The sequence below is a fragment of the Leopardus geoffroyi genome, chromosome A1 (assembly GCF_018350155.1).
Source record: "Leopardus geoffroyi isolate Oge1 chromosome A1, O.geoffroyi_Oge1_pat1.0, whole genome shotgun sequence".
In the NCBI taxonomy this organism is placed as follows: domain Eukaryota; kingdom Metazoa; phylum Chordata; class Mammalia; order Carnivora; family Felidae; genus Leopardus; species Leopardus geoffroyi.
Window position 1 is genome coordinate 131,123,974 of NC_059326.1, and position 24,309 is coordinate 131,148,282.

Sequence of the window (24,309 nt, forward strand, 5' to 3'; positions counted from 1 at the left end):
TCATTGATATAATGCCAAAAGCATGATCCCTGAATTAAACAACCTCTTCAAAGTTAAACACTTGTGCTCCTTCACAAACACATTAAGAGTCAAGTCAGATTGGATAAAATATTTGAAAGTCACATATGTGATATAAGACTTATCTGTTAAATATAAAAGAACTCTCAAATTCAATAAAAAGAAAGCAATCTAAAAAAATGTGCACGTGATTTGAACAAAAATTACTCCGCAGAAGATATACAAATGGCAGATCAGCACATGAAAAGCGGCTCAAAACTCTTAACCATTACAGAATTGCAAAATTAAAGCACAGTGAGATCCTTCCACACCTTTATTAGAATGTCTAAAGTTAAAAAAGAAAAACTGGGGCACCTGGGTGCCTCAATCAGTTGAGCGTCTGACTTTGGCCCAGGTCATGATCCCAGGCTTTGTGGGTTCGAGCCCCTTGTCGGGCTCTGTGCTGATAGCATGGAGCCTGGAGCCTGCTTTGGATTCTGTGTCTCCCTTGCTTTCTGCCCCTCCCCCGCTTATGTTCTATCTCTCTCTCAAAAATAAACATTAAGAAAAAATTTTTAAATACAAAAGATTAATCTGACAAAGTGTTGGCAAGGATGTGTAAGAATAAGAACTCTTATCCCCTGCTGGTAGGAATGCAAAATAGCCCAACCACTGTGGAAAACGGTTTGATGTTTTGTTTTGTTTTTGTTTTTTTTTTCAATGAGAAAAATGCTTTGTTTTTAATAACAAGTATTGTTATTGAGAAATATTAATATGTGTATTATACTTTAGAATTATTTTAACAGAAATCCTTAAAAATAACAAAATGTTCTTTTTTTATGAAATTTATTGTCAAATTGGTTTCTGTACAACACCCAATGCTCATCCCAACAGTGCCCTCAATACCCATCACCAACACACCCCTCCCTGCCACCCCCCATAAACCCTCAGTTTGTTCTCAGTTTTTAGGAGTCTCTTATGTTTTGGCTCCCTCCCTCTCTAACCATTGTTTTTTCTTCCCCTCCACCATGGTAAATGTACACCTAATATATGATCTAGGCACCCCATTCCTAGAGAAATGAAAATATATGTCCATACAAAGACTTGGACATGAATGTTCATAGTATTTTTTTTTTAATTTGTAATAGCCCAAAACTGGAAACATTTCAAAGACACATCCACAGATGAATGGATAAACACTTTTTGCTAATTTGTACAATGGGATACTAATTTGTAATAAAAAGAAGTGAATAATTGATACATGCAATAAACAATATTCGTAAATCTAAACAGAGTGAACAATTACTCCGAGTGAACACAGCCAGACAATAAACACAAACTATATTATAACATTCATATAAAAACCTATAAAATACAAGTAATCTACACTAACAGAAAAATCAATGGTTTCCTGGGGAGCCAGTAGAGAGGAGAGGAGTAGGAAGAAGGGGCAAAGGGCCACGAGCAAACTTTGGTGATGGTGTGAATGTTGACTCTCTTGGGCATAGTGACAACCTCATGTGTAGATACATATGTCAAGCTTATCAAAATGTACACTTAAGTATATACTGTCCATTGTATGTCAGACCTCACTAAAACTAGTTAAAAATGCTTTAAAACCCCCCATTATTAAGGTTGCACCTCAGATTAATGAATCAGGATCTCTGGGGGTGAGACCCATCCAAGAGTGAATAGTTTTTAAAGCTTCCCAGGTGACTCCAATGAGCAGCTAATGTTGAGAAGCACTGTGATGCCGAAAGGCTATAGGAAATACTCAAGGGAGAATGTGATCAGCTGTGTATGATCTATTAGAGGATACAATCAATGGGAAATTAACAGGAATCCACACTATCTGACTAAGAAGAAGTTAGCATTGACCTTTCAGAGAAGAGATACGTGTCAAAAAAATGCTCTGACTCATCACGTGGACACATTAGCTACTCTGAGTTCAACTAATCCTTCATTCCAAGAATTACACAGAAAACCTTCGGGCAAGACTCTACCAGGAGGATTCTATTGACTCTCTGACAGAGTGATAAATGACTTAGGTTCTATAACAAATTTGTGGAGCAGGGAAAACATACACATATGTACACTTGGTTTCTATTTTAAGTTTTCCCAAGGAACTCTTACAAGAAAGGAAAATCATGGTTTAAGATTAAACCAGTTCCTTCACAACATAATGTAAGTTGACATAGCTTTTATTTTTTCAATTAAAAGAAAAGTCAAGGCAAAAAGTAAACACGTTTATTTCTCTTATTTTTAGAGACACAGAAACCAATACACAAGCACAGATACCTTCTTTTGAAAAACCTTGGGGGGTGCCTGGGTGGCTCAGTCGGTTAAGCATCTGACTTCAGCTTATGATCTCACAGTTCCAGGGTTCGAGCCCCACATAGGGCTCTGTGCTGACAGCTCAGAGCCTGGAACCTGCTTTGAATTCTGTGTCTCCCTCTCTCTGCTCTTGCCCCCCTCGTGCTCTGTCTCTCTCTCCTTCAAAAATAAAAACATTAAAAAATTTTTTTGAAAAACCTTGGAATTTCAAAGGATGATGGATGTTAGTCAGACATCCAGGAAGATTACCAGAGGCTTTTTACCATGATCTCCGAGCCTCAGAAAAAGGTAGACAATTTTACATCACATGCATATGTACATTTTGGAAGAGAGAGGGGCCAGAGCTTTTATCCATAGACAAAGACAATGCTGACCTAAAAGCTGAAGAACAGTTACCTCAAAACAAGCATATTTAAGTAGATTTTTATTCAACAGACTCTATTCTTCAATTAAGAAACCATTTCCCTAGGGGCGCCTGGGTGGCTCAGTCAGTTAAGCGTCCGACTTCGACTCAGGTCATGATCTTGCAGTCCGTGAGTTCAAGCCCCGCGTTGGGCTCTGGGCTGACAGCTCAGAGCCTGGAGCCTGTTTCAGATTCTGTGTCTCCCTCTCTCTCTGACCCTCCCCCGTTCATGCTCTGTCTCTCCCTGTCTCAAAAATAAATAAACATTAAAAAAAATTAAAAAAAAAAAAAGAAACCATTTCCCTAGAGTATGGAGGTTAGGGTTTAAGTTCATAAGAATGCTTTTGTAGCCAACTCACTGCTATATTAAACCAAACCCACTGAACAGCTCTTATTACCTAGTTGTAAGAATTCCAGTTAATATATCAGCAAATCTTTCTGTCTCAACGGAGAGACATATTTCGGGGATGATGACAAATCATCAGCTATTCTTACTAAGCACTTACTAGGCATAGTTCTTTACTGGAGTAAAGCCAGGAAAGCCAGGAGTCACAAAATTGGAAATTTTCTAACCAACTGTAAGGCAGCAAATGTTTTAAAAGCCTTTGTCAGTCATTTTTCCCACAAGGCCAATTCCTCTGTCAAGAAAATGGAAAACACATGTCAATGAGGACCATAGAACCAGATTTTATTTTTAATTTATTTCTAATTTTTAAAACTTATTTTGAGAGAGAGAAAGCCGGGGACGGGGGAGGTCAGAGAGAGAGGGAGAGAGAATGCAGAGCAGGCTCCATGCTGTCAGCGCAGAGCCCAATGCAGAGCTCAAACTCACAAATGGTGGGATCATAACCTGCGCCAAAGGCAGACACTTAACCTACTGAGCCTCCCAGGTGCCCCTAGCACCAGGTTTTAAACTTTATTGCTTTGATTCCACGAAGCACAGGGGAACCAGAGGCAAGTTATCTATAGAAGGAATGTGAGTGCTGAGAGAGGCAACAGAGATGTTCAGCTAGTGAGAAAACAAAAACTCAAGAGTTTAGGAAGAGAAAAACAGATGAACAAGGGCACTTGTGTTGAGCACTGGGTGTGATATGTAAGTGGTGAATCACTAAATTCTACTCTTGAAACCACTATCACCCTATATGTTAACTAGAATTTAAATAAAAACCTCAAAGAAAAAAAGAGTTTAGGAAGAGAGTTGAAAAAATTAATTAAAAAAAAAACTAATCCAAAACCATACTTGAAGGAAATTATGAAAATGCAGTATTTTCAAAACTGCCATGCCTTTCATCCATACAATGTACAAGAAGAGAAATTTATGAAATATTTTTCATCCCCAAGCAACACAGATTCCTTCCACATAAGAAACATCCCAGGTCCCAAAGTCAAGCTCCCATTTATTGTTCTACTCACAGCAGCCTCCATAACAAATAATCTCTCCACATCAACACTATTATTCCATTTCCTTGTAAGTTTCTCCTCACTCACCCTCAAATTTCTCTGACTGGTTAAATAAACACAATAATTATCTCACCATATATGCATGTTTCTTCTACCTTACTTCCCCTCTAATGAGTATTAAGGCAATGAAAGCTTTTTGGTCATGAAGTCTGCCCCAGTGTTAACACGATCTTTACTTCCATATTTATTTTGGTTCTTCTCTCAACTCCCTGGAAGACACCACATTTAAAAAATTTATTGGAGTGTCCTACAGTGAATATTAAGAGGCAGAAAAGGAACCACATTTAAATAAGAATAGCATGTTTCTAGGCTTGTGACTTAGAATGACAGATGTAATAAAAGCAGCTGATATTAGATAAACATTATATTCTTCATGATTACAAGTATAAATGTTCCAGACATAGATTTAAGGAGTTACTTCTGGGATCTATGGCTTTAAAATGTTGCCTGATAAATTACAAGGCAAAGATTAAATGACTTTACTCCTTGAGAATCACAGAGGCAATGCCTTGGGATTAGATAGAAAGAAATTAATGACGATCTTACAACAACAGAATTAGGGTGTACAATCTAAAATAACTCATGATCTAGGATAACTTAAAACGTATTGGGGAAAAATGTATTGAGCAAAAGGGAATAAGTTCCATCCATTTATTTTTCTAACTCTCTCTGTCAGTATAAATCATGATATATCACCTCTGCCAGAAGGGATGTATTGAAAATTACTGTTTAAAACAATGATCTCAGAGAGTGGTTCTCAAAGCCTGGTCCCTGGATAAGCAGCATCAGCATCACCTTGGCATTTGTTTAAAATGCATATTCTCAGACCCCACCCTACACTCACTGAATAGCAGAAATTCTGGGATAGAGCCTAACAATTTGTATTTTAATAAACCCTCCAAGTAAGTCTGATGTTCTCCAAAGTTGAGAACCACTAGTCTACAAAGAGCCAAATTATTTTTCTGCTCTTAGTTGATTTCTTTTTTTTATTTTTCTTTCTTCTTTTCTTTCCTTCTTTTTTTTTTTTTTTTTTTTTTTTTTTTTGTCTTAGCCTGAAGCGGGAGCTAGAGACAGGTAGAAACTATATTTTGTAAAAAAAAAAAAAAAAAGACTGCTTGAGTACTGTGTGCCTCTTCCTACATTGCCCTACTCATTAGAGAAAACTAGTTATTAAAACCATATTGTCCATCTGATCCTTGTTATTTCTCTGTCAAAAAATGAGGAAAATCTATCTTTTCCATCCCTACTAACATGGACTTTGTTCACACCTTCTTACATGAATTTTTACCCCCACCATTGATCTGAGCCCCTCCCTCTTTGGTCCATCCCCCATCTCTACCTCTGCTAATCAGAACTGTCTATCTAAAACATAAATTTGATCATTGCCCTGTTCCTGCCCTTTCAATGACTTCCCTTTCCCTGTGCTCTTATCTACAGGACAACCTAAACTCCCTGTCATTTAAGGCCCTTCTTAACTACCTCAAGCCTAAATTTCAGGACTTCTCGCTCACCTCATCTTGTCAACCACCTTGTTCTTCAAGCACCATCTACATCCTTGTTATTCCTAGAGCCTCCCAAAGTCTCTCAGGTGCCAAGGTCTGTGGCCACTCTCTCTGGTCTTGACAGCTACAGTAATAACATATACCTACTGACGAACTTGTGGTTCCACAGATTCTTTCTTCCTGGCAATTCTCTTCTGAACCTGTTCCCTCCCCTTCAGGAACTAAGGTTGTATCAGCTAATGCGGTATTCTAAACTGGGTCAGAGGGAAAAGCCACAGGCAAGTTCTCTAATGCTATGCAAACTTTGAGGAAGACCTTATGAGGGGAGGGCCTCTACTCCCTCTGTTAGTCTGTCTGACCCAACAAGTGGAAATTTCAGGTTCTTTAGGTAGAAAAGGTAGCAATAGTATTTTAGACCAGTGAGGAATATTTGGGCGTCCAAGCAGAATCTTTTAGATAAGATCACTCTGGTAGAGTACAAATCGAGTACCTTTTTTAAGTCAGCAACAATTTGGGCAGATTAATTCTTATGAGTGTCTGACCAAAGCTGAATATGCTAGAAAAATGGCTTTCTAATTTGAAGCTAGAAAGAAACTGGCACTAAACTCAATAGCTAGTGTCGCTTTCCTCCATTCTGTCTCATACCAAGATGAAAGTTGGCAAGGATTTTATTTCTTGCTGCAAGTGTTTATAACTCTTCAATTTCTCAGTGATTTTATTGAAAAGATCTAATGCTGATTCCACTCTAATGTAATGACACTGGTGCCTGAAAACCACAAAATCAACCAGGACTGAACTTATGTTTTGTCTGCATGCTATGTTCCTTTCTGACCTGGACAATTATTCTTGATATCCGTCAAACCAATGATAATGGCTCTTGGAGCAATGGCCATTGTTTGTTGTTGCTTTTGAGTCTAATTGACCTTTTCCTTTAATAGAAAAGGAAGTTTTCTAACAGGGAAATTAAGAAAATGAGAAAGAGGGTGTTGATAAAAAATCATGAGAGATTCATTCACAATATTTCTAAAACAATTTGAATTCAAATTGTGATCAATATCACAGTTCTTCGGTATATATTACAGGTATTTTATTTAATCAGTGTTTAAGGCAATAGCAAATTTATAGTCTGGATTCTATGAACCAAGTATTTTCACTCAAAAAAAAAAATCATGATATCAGAAACTTAACATCAACCAATCTGAAATCCACTATACAAAGTGAAGCACTATGTCAAATATGTTTTTACAAGTTGCAGTTTTCTCACAAGTAGAAGTCTTCTTGTTGCCATCATGTCTTCCAGATTACATCAGAATTTTATGATTATGGATACAGATCAAAAAGAAACACAGCTTTAATACCTCTGTAATGTGCATAAAAGAACAATGGCTATGTCACGTGATTAATGTAGTTATCCAACATAGATGATGGGGATGATACAAGAAAAGGAGGTAGCCTTAAAGTATATGAAGGTATAATGCTTACAAAGCTTACAGACCTGTAATGCTTATGATATTCACACACACAATACCAAGACACTGAACAACATCTTGATCAAAGAAAGAAAATTCCAGCAGGAAGAAAGCAACTTTAAAATAACCCAATATTTTGGGGCACCTGGGGGGCTCAGTCAGTCAAGTGTCCGACTTTGGTTCAGGTCATGATCTCATGGTTCGTAAGTTTGAGCCCCACATTGGGTTCTATGCTGAGAGCTCAGAGGCCAGAGCCTGCTTTGGATTCTGAGTCTCCCTCTCTCTCTGCCCCTCCCCCACTTGCTCACACTCTCTCTCTCTCTCTCTCTCTCTCTCTCTCTCTCCCTCTCTGAAAAATAAACATTAAAAAATTAAAATAACCCAATATTTTACTTGTAATTTCTTTAAAAATAATTACAGATATACCTTGACCAGACCCATGCCTTTTAAAACCCCATCTTCCTTTCCTTACCCACCCATGCCTCACAAACACCTTAGCTTCTCTCTCAGTCTACTCTCTCCTGCTCTCCCCCAAACTAATCTTACAAGTTCATCCAACAAGGTTCTGCTCCCTCACTGCTTTTCTCCTGATTCTATATCAACGAAAACTCAGAACATCTCATCTGTCAAAGCAAGACTCTTTGAAGAATGTGGGAGGAGAACAGTGCTAATGATCTGCTATGGCCTGAATGTCTGTGGTCCCTACGTCACCCAAATTTCCCCAAATACGTTGAACCCAGCGTGATGGTATTGGCAGGGAGATCCTTTGGGAGATGATTAGGTCAGGGGGAAGAGCCCTCACGATGGAGACTGGTTCTATAATAAGGAGACCTTGGAGAGCTGGCCCTTTCCTTCCTCCAGGTGAGGACACAGAGGGAAGGCTCTATCTGTGAACCAGAAATCAAGCCTTCACCACACACAGAATCTGTTGGCACCTTGGTATTGGACTTCCGGCTTCAGGAACTATGAAACAAAAATTTCTGTTCTTTATAAGCCACACAGTCTACAGTATTTTGTTATAGCACCCCAAATGAGCTACAACACTAGCCAAGCCAGAATCCTCCTTCAAGGTTGGGGGATTCATCTATTACTCGTTTCCCTCATATATTGATCTAAGAAATTATCCAAAATACAGCATCAACACCTCTTTTGTCACTCTTTGGCTTACTTTCATCTGAGACAAAGGGAGTTTACAGTTAACAAAACAAAGCTAAAATTTACCCACTTTTACATTAAAACTGTAAGTTAAACCATCTTTAAGAATATGGGGGGAAAGAGAGGGGGAGCCGAGATGGCGTAACAGCATGGAAGTTTTTTGTGTCTCGCATCCATGAAATACAGCCAGACCAACACTAAACCATCTTGCACACCTAGAAAACTTATTTGAGGATTCACACAACAATCTGCACAAACTGAACCACAGAATCCCGCAGGTATGCAGCATGAAAAGGTGAGATTGGGGAGCGAGAAGCGCCAGCCAGCAGGGAGCCACTTTTGTGGGTGGAGAGAGGATGGAGACATTGGGGTGGGGGTGGGATATGGGGAAAGCACCCCTCCCCAAAAGCAGCTGGAGAGAAAGTGGAAAATTAGAAACAGCCACATGGACCAAAATAAAAAGGGAGAAAGGAAAAAGGAGAGGGTTTAAATTCCATTAAGACTGTAAACAAGGGCAGCGCAAAGGCTGCAACTCTGCAGCTCTATACCTGGCAGTGCCCTGGTGGGAAGGGCAAATCCCCAGGAGTAGAATGGGGTCCAGGAGGTTCTCAGGCCACACAGGGAAAAGCGGTTCCACTGCTGGAAGGACATTTGGTAGAAAATGTTGAGGCCACCTGGTACCAGCAGACCCCAGAAAACGGCCACATTCACTGGTGCTGTAACAAGGTCGTTAAGGATGAAGTCTGGTGACAGATGTGTGTTGTGATTTTCCATAATCCCTGAAAAGCTGCTGCTACACTATCTTGTGAACTTTTTCTGGGGTGGGCTGGCACCTGGCTACAGTCTTGGGGCCCTGGAAGCAGCAGGGTCCAGCAAGCTGGGTACAGCCGGCATTCGGCCATTGCTCACTGAGATTGTCCCACAGAGGGACGGAACAGGTAAAAGCCACAGTCCTTCAGAAGTTAGGGGCTGGGGAAAACAGCTGCATCTGTGACAAAACTCGGGAGAGAGGTACTGCCTGGGGCTTGGTCACGGACAGTGAAAATGCGGGGAGGGGACGAAAGCTGAAGATAGAGGACAGATGCGCGATTTCTGATCTGAGAGAACAGAGTTCCCATACTAGAGACTGGGTAGCTGGGTGACGCCATTTTCACCATTCCCGCACATGGAGGTACACACCTACCAGCGCCACAATACTCCACCTCAGTAGGCTAGCAGCACCATCTAGTGGAAAGTGGAGCCGTTACACTGAGCCCCGCCCAACTGGGCCAACCTAGCTCTTCAAGAACACAAGTCTCGCTGCCTGTTTAGTTTATGGACTATAAAGCGCTTCATAGTCTGACTTCTGGGGGAAAAAGAAGTAATTTCAGTCCTATTTCAATCTGATAGCAGGTCCATCTGTTCAATTTTCTTTTTTTTTCCTCTTTTTCACTTCTTTTCTTTTTCTTGAGCACAGAAAAACAAAATTCATTTTTTATTTTCAATTTTTATTAAAAATATTTTTATTTAATTTTTTTACTCTATTTTTTACTTTTGTGAAATTTTTTTCAAATTCTATTTTACTTCCATCATTTTATTTTAGTCTGCTTCAGTGTAGTCACTTTTTCAAATTTTCAAACGATTTCCTTTTTTCTTTTTCTTTTTTGTTTTCATTTCTTTTCTTTTTCTTCAATACAGAGAAAAAATTCATTTTTTTCAATTTTTATTAAAAATATTTTCTTTCATTTTTTTGTACTGTATTTTTTACTTTTGTGTAAATTTTTTCAAATTCTATTTTACTTCCATTATTTTATTTTAGTCTACTCCAGTCTATTCATTTTTTCAAATTCTCAACGATTTCCTTTTTTACTTTTTCCCCTTTTTTTCTCTAATCTATCAAAACACTTTCAACACCCAAACCAAAACACACCTAGGATTTTTGTGTGTGTGTGTGTGTTTTTAATTTTTTAATTTTAATATGTTTTAATGTTAATTTTTTAATTTTAATTTTTTAATTTTAATTGTTCTACTTCATTAATTCCTTTTCTCCCTTCAAACTGATGAAGCAAAGAAATTCACCCAAAAGAAAGAGCATAAAGAAACGATAGCCAGGAATTTTACCAACACGTACACAAGCAAGATGTCTGAACCAGAATTTAGAATCACGATAATAAAAATACTAGCTGGAGTCGAAAATAGATTAGAATCCTTTTCTGCAGAGATAAAAGAAGTAAAAGCTAGTCAAAATGAAATAAAAAATGCTATAACTGAGCTGCAATCTACATGGATGCCATGACGGCAAGGATGGATGAGGCAGATCAGAGATTCGGTGATATGGAGGACAAACTTAAAGAGAATAAGGAAGCAGAAAAAAAGAGGGAGATTAAGGCAAAAGAGCACAATTTAAGAATTAGAGAAATCAGTAACTCATTAAAAAGGAACAACATAAGAATCGTAGGGGTGCCAGAAGAGGAAGAGAGAAATAGGGGTATAAGGGTTATGTGAGCAAAGCATAGTGGAAAACTTTCCTAACCTGGGGAAAGACACAGATATCAAAATCCAGGAAGCATAGAGGACCCCCATTAGATTCAACAAAAACCGACCATCAACAAGGCATATCACAGTCAAATTCACAAAAATACTCAGGCAAGGAGAGAATCATGAAAGCAGCAAGGGAAAAAAAAGTCCCTAACCTACAAGGGAAGACAGATCAGGTTTGCAGCAGACCTATCCACAGAAACTTGGCAAGCCAGAAAGGAGTGGAAGGATATATTCAATGTGCTGAATCAGAAAAATATGCAGCCAAGAATTCTTTATCCATCTGGGCTGTCATTCAAAATAGAAGGAGACATTGAAAGTTTCCCAGACAAACAAAAATTAAAAGATTTTGTGACCACTAAACCAGCCCGGCAAGAAAGTTTAAGGGGGACTCTCTGAGGGGAGTAAAAAATTAAATAAATAAATACATACATACATACATACATACCAAAAGCAACAAAGATTAAAAATGACCAGAGAACACCACCAGAAATTCCAACTCTATAAGCAACATAATGGCAATAAATTCATATCTTTCACTACTTACTCTAAACGTCAATGGACTCAATGCTCCAACCAAAAGACATACGGTAACAGAATGGATAAGAAAACAAGATCCATCTATATGTTATTTACAAGAGACCCACTTTAGACCTAAAGACACCTACAGATTGATAAGGGGATGGAGAAGCGTCTATCATGCTAATGGTCAACAAAAGAAAGGCGGGGTAGCAATACTTGTATCAGACGATCTAGACTTTAAAATAAAAACTGTATCAAGAGATGCAGAAGGGCATTATATCATAATTAAGGGGTCTATCCACCAAAAAGACCTAATAATTGTAAACATTTATGCTCCAAATGTGGGAAAACCCCAAATGTATAAATCAATTAATCACAAATATAAAGAAACTCCTTGATAATACCATAATGGTAGGAGACTTCAACACCCCACTTACGGTAATGGACAGATCATCTAATCAGAACACCAACAAGGAAACAATGGCTTTGAATGACACACTGGACCAGATGGACTTAACAGATAGACTCAGAACATTTCATCCCAAAGCAATGGAATACACATTCTTCTCCAGTGCACATGGAACGTTCTCCAGAATAGACCATATACTGGGACACAAATCAGCCCTCAACAAGTATAAAAAGATTGAGATCATACCATGCATATTTTCAGACCACAACGCTATGAAACTCAAAATCAACCACAAGAAAAAATTTGGAAAGGTAACAAATACTTGGAGACTAAAGAACATCCTACTAAAGAATGAATGGGCTAACCAAGAAGCTAGAGAGGAAATTAAAAAGTATATGGAAGTCAATGAAAATGATAATACCACAGCCCCAAACCTCTGGGACGCAGCAAAGGTGGTCATAAGAGGAAAATATATAGCAATCCAGGCCTTCCTAAAGAAGGAAGAAAGGTCTCAGATACACAACCTAACCTTATGCCTTAAAGAGCTGGAAAAAGAACAGCACATAAAACCCAAAACCAGCAGAAGACAGGAAATAATAAAGATTAGAGCAGAAATTAATGCTATCAAAACCAAAAAAAAAAAAAAAACAAAAAAAAAAACAAAAAAAAAACAGTAGAACAGATCAATGAAACCAGAAGCTGGTTCTTTGAAAGAGTAAACAAAACTGATAAACCACTAGCCAGGTTGATCAAAAAGAAAAAGAAAAGGATCCAAATAAATAAAATCAAGAATGAAAAGGGGAGATCACAACCAACACAGAAGAAATAAAAACAATAATCAGAGAATATTATGAACAATTATATGCCAATAAAATGGGCAATCTGGAAGAAATGGACAAATTCCTAGAAACATATAAACTACCAAAACTGAAACAGGAAGAAATAGAAAATTTGAACAGACCCATAACCAGTAAGGAAATCAAATTAGTAATCAAAAATCTGCCAAAAAACAAGAGTCCAGGGCCAGATGGCTTTCCAGGGGAAGTCTACCAATCATTTAATGAAGAGTTAACAGCTATTCTCTTGAAGGTGTTCCAAAAAATAGAAATGGAAGGAAAACTTCCAAACTCTTTCTATGAAGCCAGCATTACCTTGATCCCAAAACCAGAAATCCCACTAAAAAGGAGAACTATAGACCAATTTCCCTGATGAAAATGGATGCAAAAATTCTCAACAAGATATTAGCCAACCAGCTCCAACAATACATTAAAACAATTATTCACCACGACCAAGTGGCATTTATACCTGGGATGCAGGGCTGGTTCAATATCCACAAAATAATTAATGTGATTCATCACATCAATGAGAGAAAGGACAAGAACCATATGATCCTCTCAATAGGTGCAGAGAAAGCATTTGACAAAATACAGCATCCTTTTTGATAAAAATCCTCAAGAAAGTAGGAATAGAAGGAGCATACCTTGAGATCATAAAAGCCATACATGAAAGACCCAATGCTAAAACATCCTCAATGGGGAAAATCTGAGAGCTTTCACCCTAAGGTCAGGAACAAGACAGGGATGTCCACTCTCGCCACTGTTATTCAACATAGAATTGGAAGTCTTAGCCTCAGCAATCAGACAATACAAAGAAATAAAAAGCATCCAAATCAGCCAGGAGGAGGTCAAACTTTCACTCTTCGTAGATGACATGATACTCTATACGGAAAACTCAAAAGATTCCACCAAAAAACTCCTAGAACTGATCCACGAAGTCAGCAAAGTTGCAGGATATAAAATCAACACGCAAAAATCAGTTGCATTCCTATACACCAACACTGAAGTGACAGAAAGAGAAATCAAGGAATTGATCCCATTTACAGCTGCACCAAAAACCATAAAATACCTAGGAATAAATCTAATCAAAGAGGTGAAAAAACTATACACTGAAAACTATAGAAAGCTTACGAATGAAATTGAAGAAGACACAAAAAAAATGGAAAAAGATTCCATGCTCCCAGATAGGAAGAACAAATATTGTTAAAATGTCGATACTACCCAAAGCAATCTACATATTCAATGCAATCCCTATCAAAGTAACACCAGCATTCTTCACAGAGCTAGAACAAATAATCCTAAACTTTGTATGGAACCAAATAAGACCCCGGATAGCCAAAGTGATCTTGAAACAGAAAACCAAAGCAGGAGCCATCACAATCCCAGACTTCAAGCTATACTACAAAGCTGTAATCATCAAAACAGTATGGTACTGGCACAAGAACAGACACTCGGATCAGTGGAACAGAAGAGAGAACCCAGAAATGGACCCACAAATGTATGGTCAACTAATCTTTGACAAAGCTGGAAAGAATATCCAATGGAATAAAGACAGTCTCTTCAGCAAGTTATGCTGGGAAAACTAGACAGCGACATGCAGAAGAATGAACCTGGACCACTTTCTTACACCATACACAAAAATAAACTCAAAATGGATGAAAGACCTAAATGTAAGACAAGAAGCCATCAAAATCCTCGAGGAGAAAGCAGGCAAAAACCTCTTGGATCTTGGCCACAGCAACTTCTTACTCAACACATCTCTGGAGGCAAGGGAAACAAAAGCAAAAATGAACTACTAGGACCTCATCAAAATAAAAACTTCTGCACAGCAAAGGAAACAATCAGCAAAACTAAAAGGCAACCGAGAAAATGGGAGAAGATATTTGCAAATGACATATCAGATAAAGGGTTAGTATCCAAAATCTATAAAGAACTTATCAAACTCAACACCCAAAAAACAAATAATCCAGTGAAGAAATGGGCAAAAGACATGAATAGACACTTCTCTAAGGAAGACATCCAGATGGCCAACTGACACATGTAAAGATGCTCAACATCACTCATCATGAGAGAAATACAAATGGAAACCACAATGAGATACCACCTGACACCTGTCAGAATGGCTAACATTAACAACTCAGGCAACAGCAGATGTTGGTGAGGATGCGGAGAAAGAGGAACTCTTTTGCACTGCTGATGGGAATGTAAACTGGTGCAGCCACTCTGGAAAGCAGTATGGAGGTTCCTCCAAAAACTAAAAATAGAACTACTATGACCCAGCAATTGCACTACTGGGTATTTATCCAAGGGGTACAGGTGTGCTGTTTCGAAGGGACATATGCACCCCAATGTTTATAGCGGCACCATCATCAATAGCCAAAGTATGGAAATAGCCCAAATGTCCATCGATGGATGAATGGATAAAGAAGTTGTATATATACACAATGGAGTATTACTCGGCAATCAGAAAGAATGAAATCTTGTCATTTGTAACTACGTGGATGGAACTGGAGGATATTATGCTAAGTGAAACCAGTCAGAGAATAACAAATATCATATGACTTCACTCACACGAGGACTTTAAGAGACAAAACAGATGAACATAAGGGAAGGGAAACAAAAATAATATAAAAACAGGGAGGGGGACAAAACAGAAGAGACTCATAAATATGGAGAACAAACTGAGGGTTGCTGGAGGGGTTGTGGGAAGGGGGATGGGCTAGCTAAAGGGGTAAGGGGCACTAAAGAATCTACTCCTGAAATCATTGTTGCACTATATGCTAACTAATTCGGATGTAAATTAAAAAATATATATATATGAACCTAAAAATGTCATTGATGATTCAGCCATAAAATTTGGATTTGAAGCTTCTTATTTTTTTCAACGTTTATTTATTTTTTTTGGGACAGAGAGAGACAGAGCATGAATGGGGGAGGGGCAGAGAGAGAGGGAGACACAGAATCGGAAACAGGCTCCAGGCTCTGAGCCATCAGCCCAGAGCCTGATGCGGGGCTCGAACTCACGGACCGCAAGATCGTGACCTGGCTGAAGTCAGACGCTTAACGGACTGCGCCACCCTGGCGCCCCTGAAGCTTCTTATTATTATGTAGCACCATGTGATATAAACTTACATTATCTTTTGAACATATCATGATAACTATAAAATACAGGTAAAATTTATTTAAATTTCAAAACAAAATAATGTAACAAATGCCCACAAAAATACCACACATTGAAAAACCAGAATGTGAGTCTACCTGTGTGTTACTAATCTATGTCACCTTCTTATTGCCCCCTGGAAAGAAGTAAGAGCTATACTGAATTTTGTGTTCATGTCCTTCCTTTCCTTACAGAGTTTTATCACATATACAGGGAACCTAAATAATAAACTGTTTAGTTTCGCTTGATTTTGCGTTTTATCAAAATGGTATTATACTGTGTAAAGTGCTCTGTCACTTGCGGGTTTCACTTCACATTATACTTCTAAGATTTATCTATGTTGAGTAAACTCGTTTCTATAAAATGTCTTATAGTTTTCAAATGACTGTTTTGTAACTTATCTCATTTGATTCACATAAAAATCTATTGGAAATTGGTAGATTAATGTAATTTTTCTGTTTCCTTCTACAACAATAGTATCAAAGACTATGCTGGCAACCACTAACAAATCCAGACTTTTAGCCAAGTCACCACATGCACCAAGACTGGCAGGTCGATACGGGTTCTGAGTCTTAACGCAAAGAGTAACGCTACAAACTTTCCATATCAGGGAATATGTCTGAATGCTTGTAACTGTGAATTTAGTTCCCATGTGGTATGGCTGTTACCACATTATATTAAGAAGAAAAAAAGTAAAATAAAAATGAGTCAATGGACTTTTCTTAGGACTTCCTGGAAATTCATCCTATTTCCATATGTGTGGCACATAAATAACGCTTTGTGTTCATTCCAAAAAAAAAAAAAAAAAGAACTATATGGGGGGAAAGATATTTCCAACTTAGGCAATCAGAAATGTGTTGCAGTTGCAAAATGTTGGTGAATTACTGTGACAGATATTTTCCCTTTACACTCAAAGTCTTGCACTTGATAGTTTAACATATCTTGATTAAACTTTCTAGTTGTTTTCCTTTCCCAAGTTTTTCAAGTCCAGCAATTCTCTTAAACAACAACAACAACAATTCTTTAAATGCAGAAGATTTAACAAACTTGGAATTGTGTCCAACTCTCCGAGGGCCCTTCCATAGTATCTGTGTATTTAAAAAGAGATTTACATAGGGGCGCGTGGGTGGCTCCGTTAGTTAAGCATCCGACTCTTGGTTTTGGCTCAGGTCATGATCTCAAGGTTTGTGTGTTCAAGCCCCACCTTGGGCTCTGTGCTGATGGCATGAGCCTGCTTGGGATTCTGTCTCCCTCTCTCTCTCTGTCCCTCCCTTGCTCGCTCTCTGTCTCTAAATAAAAAAATAAACATTAAAAAAATTAAAAAATACATTAAAAAATACATAAAAAAGAGATTTATAGAACCTAAGACATAAACTACTGCCAACAGGGCCATGTGTTTTTAGAGCATCTTTACCATAGGATGTAGAAGACAATCCAGCAAATCCATTAGTGACACATCAGCTGAAAAATACTGAGGAACAATCAGAACATGTTATTAAACACACTCTATTGTACTCTGATTCTTCAGAGAACTCATCCATACTCTCTAACTCCTACTACTCTGTGCAGATGTGTCTACCACCCCGTCCCCACCCAGGTGCAAAATGAGTCACTGATTTTCACTTGTCCAAACTGAATATATGTCAGATAAAAGGAAAATCTCTAGGCTAAAATGGGGTCCAATAAAAAAAAATGCAATCATAAGGGAATCCACTTCAATTCTCTTCAGAAGAAAAGATTCAGCTGTTAATGACTAATGAAATTTCTTTTTTCATGTAGAAAAGAGGACATGTTGATATCCTATCTTGATGAATCTTCTAGGGCTCTTTCCCTCCTTCCTTTTTCCTGTAACCTGCTCCATGTCCCCCTCTTCATATTGGTATGTTTCTAAAATAAAATCAGGGGTACCTGGGTGGCTCAGTCAGCTAAACGTCTGACTCTTGATGTCAGCTCAGGTCATTAACTCAGAGTCATGAGTTCGAGCCACGTGTCCGGCTCTGCACTGAGGTAGGAGACTGCTTGAGATACTCTCTCTCTCTCTCTCTCTCTCTCTCTCTCTTCCCTTCCCCCTTCACAGGTGCTCACTCTCTCCCCCCCCTCAAAATAATTAAACTTTAAAAAATATTAATAAAATAAAATCACGTGAAATGTTAATGTCAATTTTGTCTGTGTAGAAGTGAGACACACTTTTTTGTTTGTTTTTACTGCATGCTATCATTTTTTTTCAGAAATAGATTTTAGTGATTCATCACTTACATATAATACCCAGTGCTCATCCCAACAAATGTCCTCTTTAATGCCCATCACCCATTTAGCCCATCCCTCTACTCAACACCTCTTTAGCAACAGTTTGTTCTCTGTATTTACGAGTCTCTTATGGTTTGCCTCCCTGTTTTTATCTTATTTTTCCTTCCCCTCCCTTATGTACGTCTCTTTTGTTTCTTAAATTCCACATGAGTGAAATCATATGATATTTCTCTTTCTCTGATTGACTTATTTCGCTTAGCATAATTGTGGAGTTATGTCTAGAGAGTATATTGTAAGTCCTGGAGGGTGAATAGGGTGATAGCTGAAACATCAGCAATGTTCTGATCTCAGGGCTGTCGAACGCGATAGCACTATGAGATACAAAGCCCCACGATCCCCAACGGACAGTTTAGGTGTTGTAACACCTGCTGTAATTCCCCGACATTCCTTGAAACCGCACGCACTCCCTTCATGCCTTCAGGTAGCCACCAGACATATGTCTGGCTGATGTCTGAAGATCCTTTGTATTCTCTTTCCTTGCTTTGATATTCTTTGATACTTCTATCTAATGAAATATGAAATAAAGGCTATGTGCAGGCTCCTGATTCTGCTGCTCTCTCTCTCACAGAGGTAGTCCCACACTGTCTGGTGTCTGAGAACTTTTTCTTCAGTGCGGCCACAATAACACACTCTAGTTTCATCCATGTTGTTGCAATGCTCCCCTTTTAAAAAGGAGAGTGAGATGCTGTACTGCCATTCATTCATTCATACAATAGAAATGTGTTAAACGTCTGTGTTGGGCACTGAGGACGCTTGATAAAGAAAGTAGTTAAGATTTCCTAAATTAATAGCACCTGCAGTGTAACGGAAGCGCTAAGCCAGGGGTTGGCAAACTACGGCCCATGAGTTAAACCTGGCCCTCCATCTCTTTTTGTAAATAAAGTTTAGTTGGAAAACAGCCATGCCGACTTGCTAGAATAACTTAGTTGAGCACTTGCAGTGGAGAAAAGATGACTCACAGTGCCAAAAATACCTATTCTCTGGCCCTTCATAAAAAAGTTTGCCAACCTTGGAGCTATACAATAAAGAAATAAACAATAAACATATCATTACAAATGGTGATAGGCATTATGAAGAAAGCAAAATGTGTGACAGAAGAAAATGGGTTGGGGGAATAGAGCTGCTTGGAAACAGGGATCTTCCTCAGATGGTGACACTTAAGCTTGGGGATTAAATGGTGAGAGGAGGCAATAGGATAAAACACAAAAGAAATGAGAAAACCAAGCAAGGAGAACAATATTTAAGGAAGTAACATTGTGCTTTGGAACAGATCAGTTGAGTTAAAATCCTGTGTCCAACAGCTACTAGTGGAATGGCTTCAGGGATCTCTTTGTGCCTTGGTTTCTTCATCCATACAATAGATCTAGGAACAGTCTGTATTTTGTTGTAAGTATAAATGTATTGATATACGTACAGTGCTAAGGACAGTACCTTGTACATAATAAGCCTTCAAAAATATTAGTTACTGCTAATGTTATTAATGTTGCCACTATTATAATTCATAATCAAAACATATTTTGTGACTAACAAGATCTTGGCATGATCAAGGAACCAATAAAAGAAAATTAATGATGGGGGAGCCTGTGTGGCTTAGTCACTTAAGCATCTGACTCTTTATTTCAGCTGAAGTCATGATCTCACCATCATGAGATCAAGCCCCGCATGGGGCTCTGCACTGGACCTGGACACTGCTTAAGGTTCTCTCTCCCTCTCTCTTTGCCCCTCCCCTGACCATGCTTGCTCACTCTCTCTCTCTCTCTCTCTCTCTCTCTCAAAAATAAAAAAAAAAGAAAGAAAAAGAAAATTATGATGGATTGAAATAGACAAAAGGGAGAGAAACAGGAGAGGAGGTAGCAGGCGTAGACATGGTTCATAGTTAATTGTTTTTTTTTTTTTTTAGCATAATGGGAAGTCACTGAAGGTTCTTAGGCATGAGAGTTGCTTATGTTTTGCAAAGAGCTCCTGATTGCTCATGGAGAATACATTGAAAGAAGACAGGAGTAGAAGAGGGAAAACCAATTAGCACAGTACTGCAGTAGCCCATATAAGAAATACCAATGTTCTACAAAAAGCCGTGGAGATTAAGAAAACTGGATCAATTGAAGATATTTTTAGGAGGTAGATTCAATAGAATTTGCCAATGGATTTAATATGGTTGGCGAAGAAGAACAAGGACTCAAAAATGCTTGTAGACTTCTACTGTGAGCCACTAGGTGGATTATACTATTATTAGCAAAGACAAGAAAAAATGAGAATAAGAAGGCATGGGGGCGAAGTTGAGTTTTCAGCTTTGGATATTTTAGCTCGGCATTGCTTGTGTGGCGTCCAAATGGCATCCAAAAACTTAGTGGGATATCTGGATCTTAGTGGCCTATCACAAGAGGTTTATTTTGCTCTTTTGATACACATCTGATGTGGGGTAGAAGGAGTTCTGCTTATTGTACTCTCTCAGAGTGTTAGTCAGCTCAGGCTGCCACAACAAAATACCATACACCAGGTGGCTTGAACAACAGAAATTTATTTTCTCACAGTTCTGGAGGCTGGAAGTCTGAGATCCCAGTGCCAGCACAGTCAGGTTCTGATGAGAGCTTTCTTTCTGGCTCACAGATGGCCACCTTCTCACTATTGTCTTTGCATGGCAGAGAGAGAGAGAGAGAGTGCTCTGGTGTCTCTTTTAAGGACGTTAATCCTGTCACATCATGGCCCACTCTTATGACCACATTTAAGTTTAATTCTTTCCTTATTCCAAATATAGTCACAGTAGGATATTAGTGCTTCAATGTATAATTTTGGGGAGAAGGGAGACACAATTTAGTCCAAAGCATTCAAAGAACACGCTGATTAAAGCTTAATTTTATGTCTGTTTCTACAATCATGGCAGCAGTGGGAAAACACTATAACAGATCACAAATTAGTTTACAAAGCTTGTGCTGAGAAGTTATACACATCGATTCTTAACCACCAAAGGAGACAATCCAAAAACCCAATTCATAAGTAGCATCAGGAGCAAAACTGAAGATCTATGGTGCTATGGTTTTACACCAGGTCCACACTTGGCTCCTCGTGATCTAGAAACAAAAGAAAATTTCTCTATCCCACCGCAATATGCAATGGTGGAAAAGGAATAGGAAAGCCTCAACAGGCATTTCCATTCAGGAAAAAAGAGAGAATGGGAAACATACAGGAAATATTTGTCTCTGAAAAACCCAAAACCTCACTGGGCAGATATTTTTGAAAACATCCTATCATGGAGTTGAGGAATACTTCTATTTTTTTTTAAGTTTATTTGTTTATTTTGAGAGAGAGAGAGAGAGAGAGAGAGAGAGCATGAGCGGGGAAGGGACAGAGAGATGGAAGAGAGAGAGAATCCCAAGCAGGCTCTGCACTGTCAGCACAGAGCCCAACCCAGGGCTCAAGCTAACGAACAATGAGATCATGACCTGAGCCAAAATGAAGAGTCAGGCACTTAGTCGACTGAGCCACCCAGTCACCCTGAGGAATACTTCCAGATGGGCCCCAATCCTGACAGGGATTATTGTTCTCTGTGGCCCATGACTCCACTGTTGGTGGGAGGTTCTTTTCCTCTGTCCTCCTTGGTTGTAGTTGAGATAAACATTGGATAGTGCGTCTCTCAGGAGACAACAGCTTTATGGGACTGTTCCTGCCTGTACATGGTTGGTGGCTTTTAGTCCAGATTAGTGACTGTTTTCACATTAAATATTTAGGCATTTCTTTTTTATACACATTCCTTATTAATTTGATTCAAGTCAGATCCAGATGCCGTCAGCCACACCTGTAGTTCAGACACACCTCTTAAATCTGCTACTTTATTTTCTCTTTCCCTTGCCCCGTTCCTTCTTTCTCTCTAATTGATTGCTAGAAACATGGGTCAGTTCAGTTTTAGAGACAGCCATACCTTTCATGTCTTTTACTTAAACAATTTTGTCTTTTGAAAGACAAAAGGTTGGGTCCCACAACCTTAACCGAACCCTTCTTCTAAAACAGCTTAATCTACTCAGGGGTTTAAACAATGGTTGTGACAGCTCTACCTTTGATTTAACACTTGCCTAAGGCCATTGCAGTACGTCTTTGTTGTTCAAAGTCCTTTTCATTTGTATGTTTTATTGGTTGGGGTTACAAAGAAATTTCAGGGTCCATACCTGAAAGTCCCTGAATTTCTTTATTCCTATTTCCCTTTTTTTCTTGCAGAAGAAACAAACAAATAAACAAAAGCCTAATCTTTTTTAAGTTCATTGGTTTCTTACAGCACCCTGTTAAATGCAGTCAACAGTAACCAAACTATGAATGTTCTATTTCCAGCCTCTTTTCCTCGAACTATAAATTCCTTGGATATATGATATGCCTTCTGAATTATCACAGCAAGAGTTTTACCAAATGTTTTACACCATAGTTTAACCCTTCCAGCCTCCAGGAACAGCTTCTCCGATACCCCGGCCCTAAGTCAATGCCAAGTAGTTAGACTTCCTTTTCTGACACCTCATGATTAATACCAATTTCAGTGTGAGGTAGTCTAGGCTATGCTATAATAATCAATCACCAGAAGAATCTTAGAGGCTTATTACAACCAAGTTTACTGGAGGATCACAGTTTATGTCCAACATGGGATGGCAGGATCGCTGTTTGTAGAAACATTGAGGGACTCTGAACTGATGGAGTATGCATTCTGATGCTTACCTCCATGATCACAGCAGTCTTGGAAAGACAGTGTCACCAATCGTGTTTAGGCTCTTAAAGCTTCCACCTGAAAGTGACACATGACATTTCTGCTCGCACTTCATTGACCAAAACAAATGACATGGCTACACCTCCCGTTAAAGGAGGTAAAGAAGGGAGATCCCACCATGTCCCCAAAAAGTTGATGATCCCAAATATCTGTAAACATCACTAGCGACCATTGTTACAACTTCCTTTATTACAGACAGACTTGCATCATTATTGACGTTCAGTGTGCAGCAGGTGCTCAACAAATGTTGAATAAATCAGTGAAATAGTATTCAGTAAAAGGCTGATAATTCAATATGTACAATAATTAAAAGAGCAAAAAAAATGTTGAGTTAGTGAACTATATTTAGTAGTTGCAAAGCTTCATACTAGTCACGGTATATCAGTTGTACTCTGACTCCAAATTGCAAACACCACACGTACATGCCCATATAGAGGATAGATGTAAATAAAATAAAAAATATTTATTTATTGCAACCACATTTTCCCAAAAGGTAAGGGGAAAGTGCTCTAGTAAATTGAACTTGTAGTAAACTAAGTTTTAAACATAAAACCCATTTACTATTTTAGAAGAACTTTCCATTTTGTTTTGGTCAAACTTCTTGCCTTTAGTAATGAGTGTTATTTAATCTTTCGGTGCAACTGAGTGTGCTTCGGTGATTCAGTCATTATTCTAACTGGAAACATTGGCTGCACCAGACAGAAAACATAGAAGATTGGGATGAATATGTTTGGATTTCCTACAACCTGAAACTCGTGCTTTAAAAAATCTGTCATTTTTACAGTGTTTAGTACATAGTAGTAAATACACATTTATTTTCCTGCAAAAGTATAAAAGCCATTTGAATTGATTAATTTGGCTATTTAGTATATTATTTGTAAATATTAGTTATTTCTAAATGATGCATGCAATATATATGCATTATAAGTATTTGTAATACACAGAATTGTTAGAGAGCTTTTGAAATGATTCAGTTGGCCAAAGCCTCACAAACTTCATGAAAGCATTCTAAACTATCCATCTCTATTTAAATGTAAGCTTTCCGAGGTCAGGAGCTATTTTCTATTCAGTTTACTCACTTTCTTTTTGCAGTTAGTGCTTATTGTGTGTTTTTAAAAGTTTGGAAATTTTAAAAAGATACAAAGTTTCATATTACATATGTATTACAGTTACTTTGATTCTCCCAGAATGGCTAACCTATAGTCTTGCATATAACGGGTATTTAACAAATGTTTGTTAGGCTTAATTCAAAAAAAGGTTTAGAAAGTGGAGGTACAGTTAGCTGGAAAGAGTAAGAAGTGAGGTATATTCTGACGACTATAAGTAGGTTTTATAAAATGACCAACAATCAGAGATGAAGGGACTGAGTTTCATTTAATCCAACCACCTATCTCTTACTTAAAACCCCCCCTACAAAATCTCCACCACTTAGTTTCCCAGAGATGGGAAACTCTTTCTCTCTGAGGAATTTCTCTTCATCTCTAGAAGCAGAT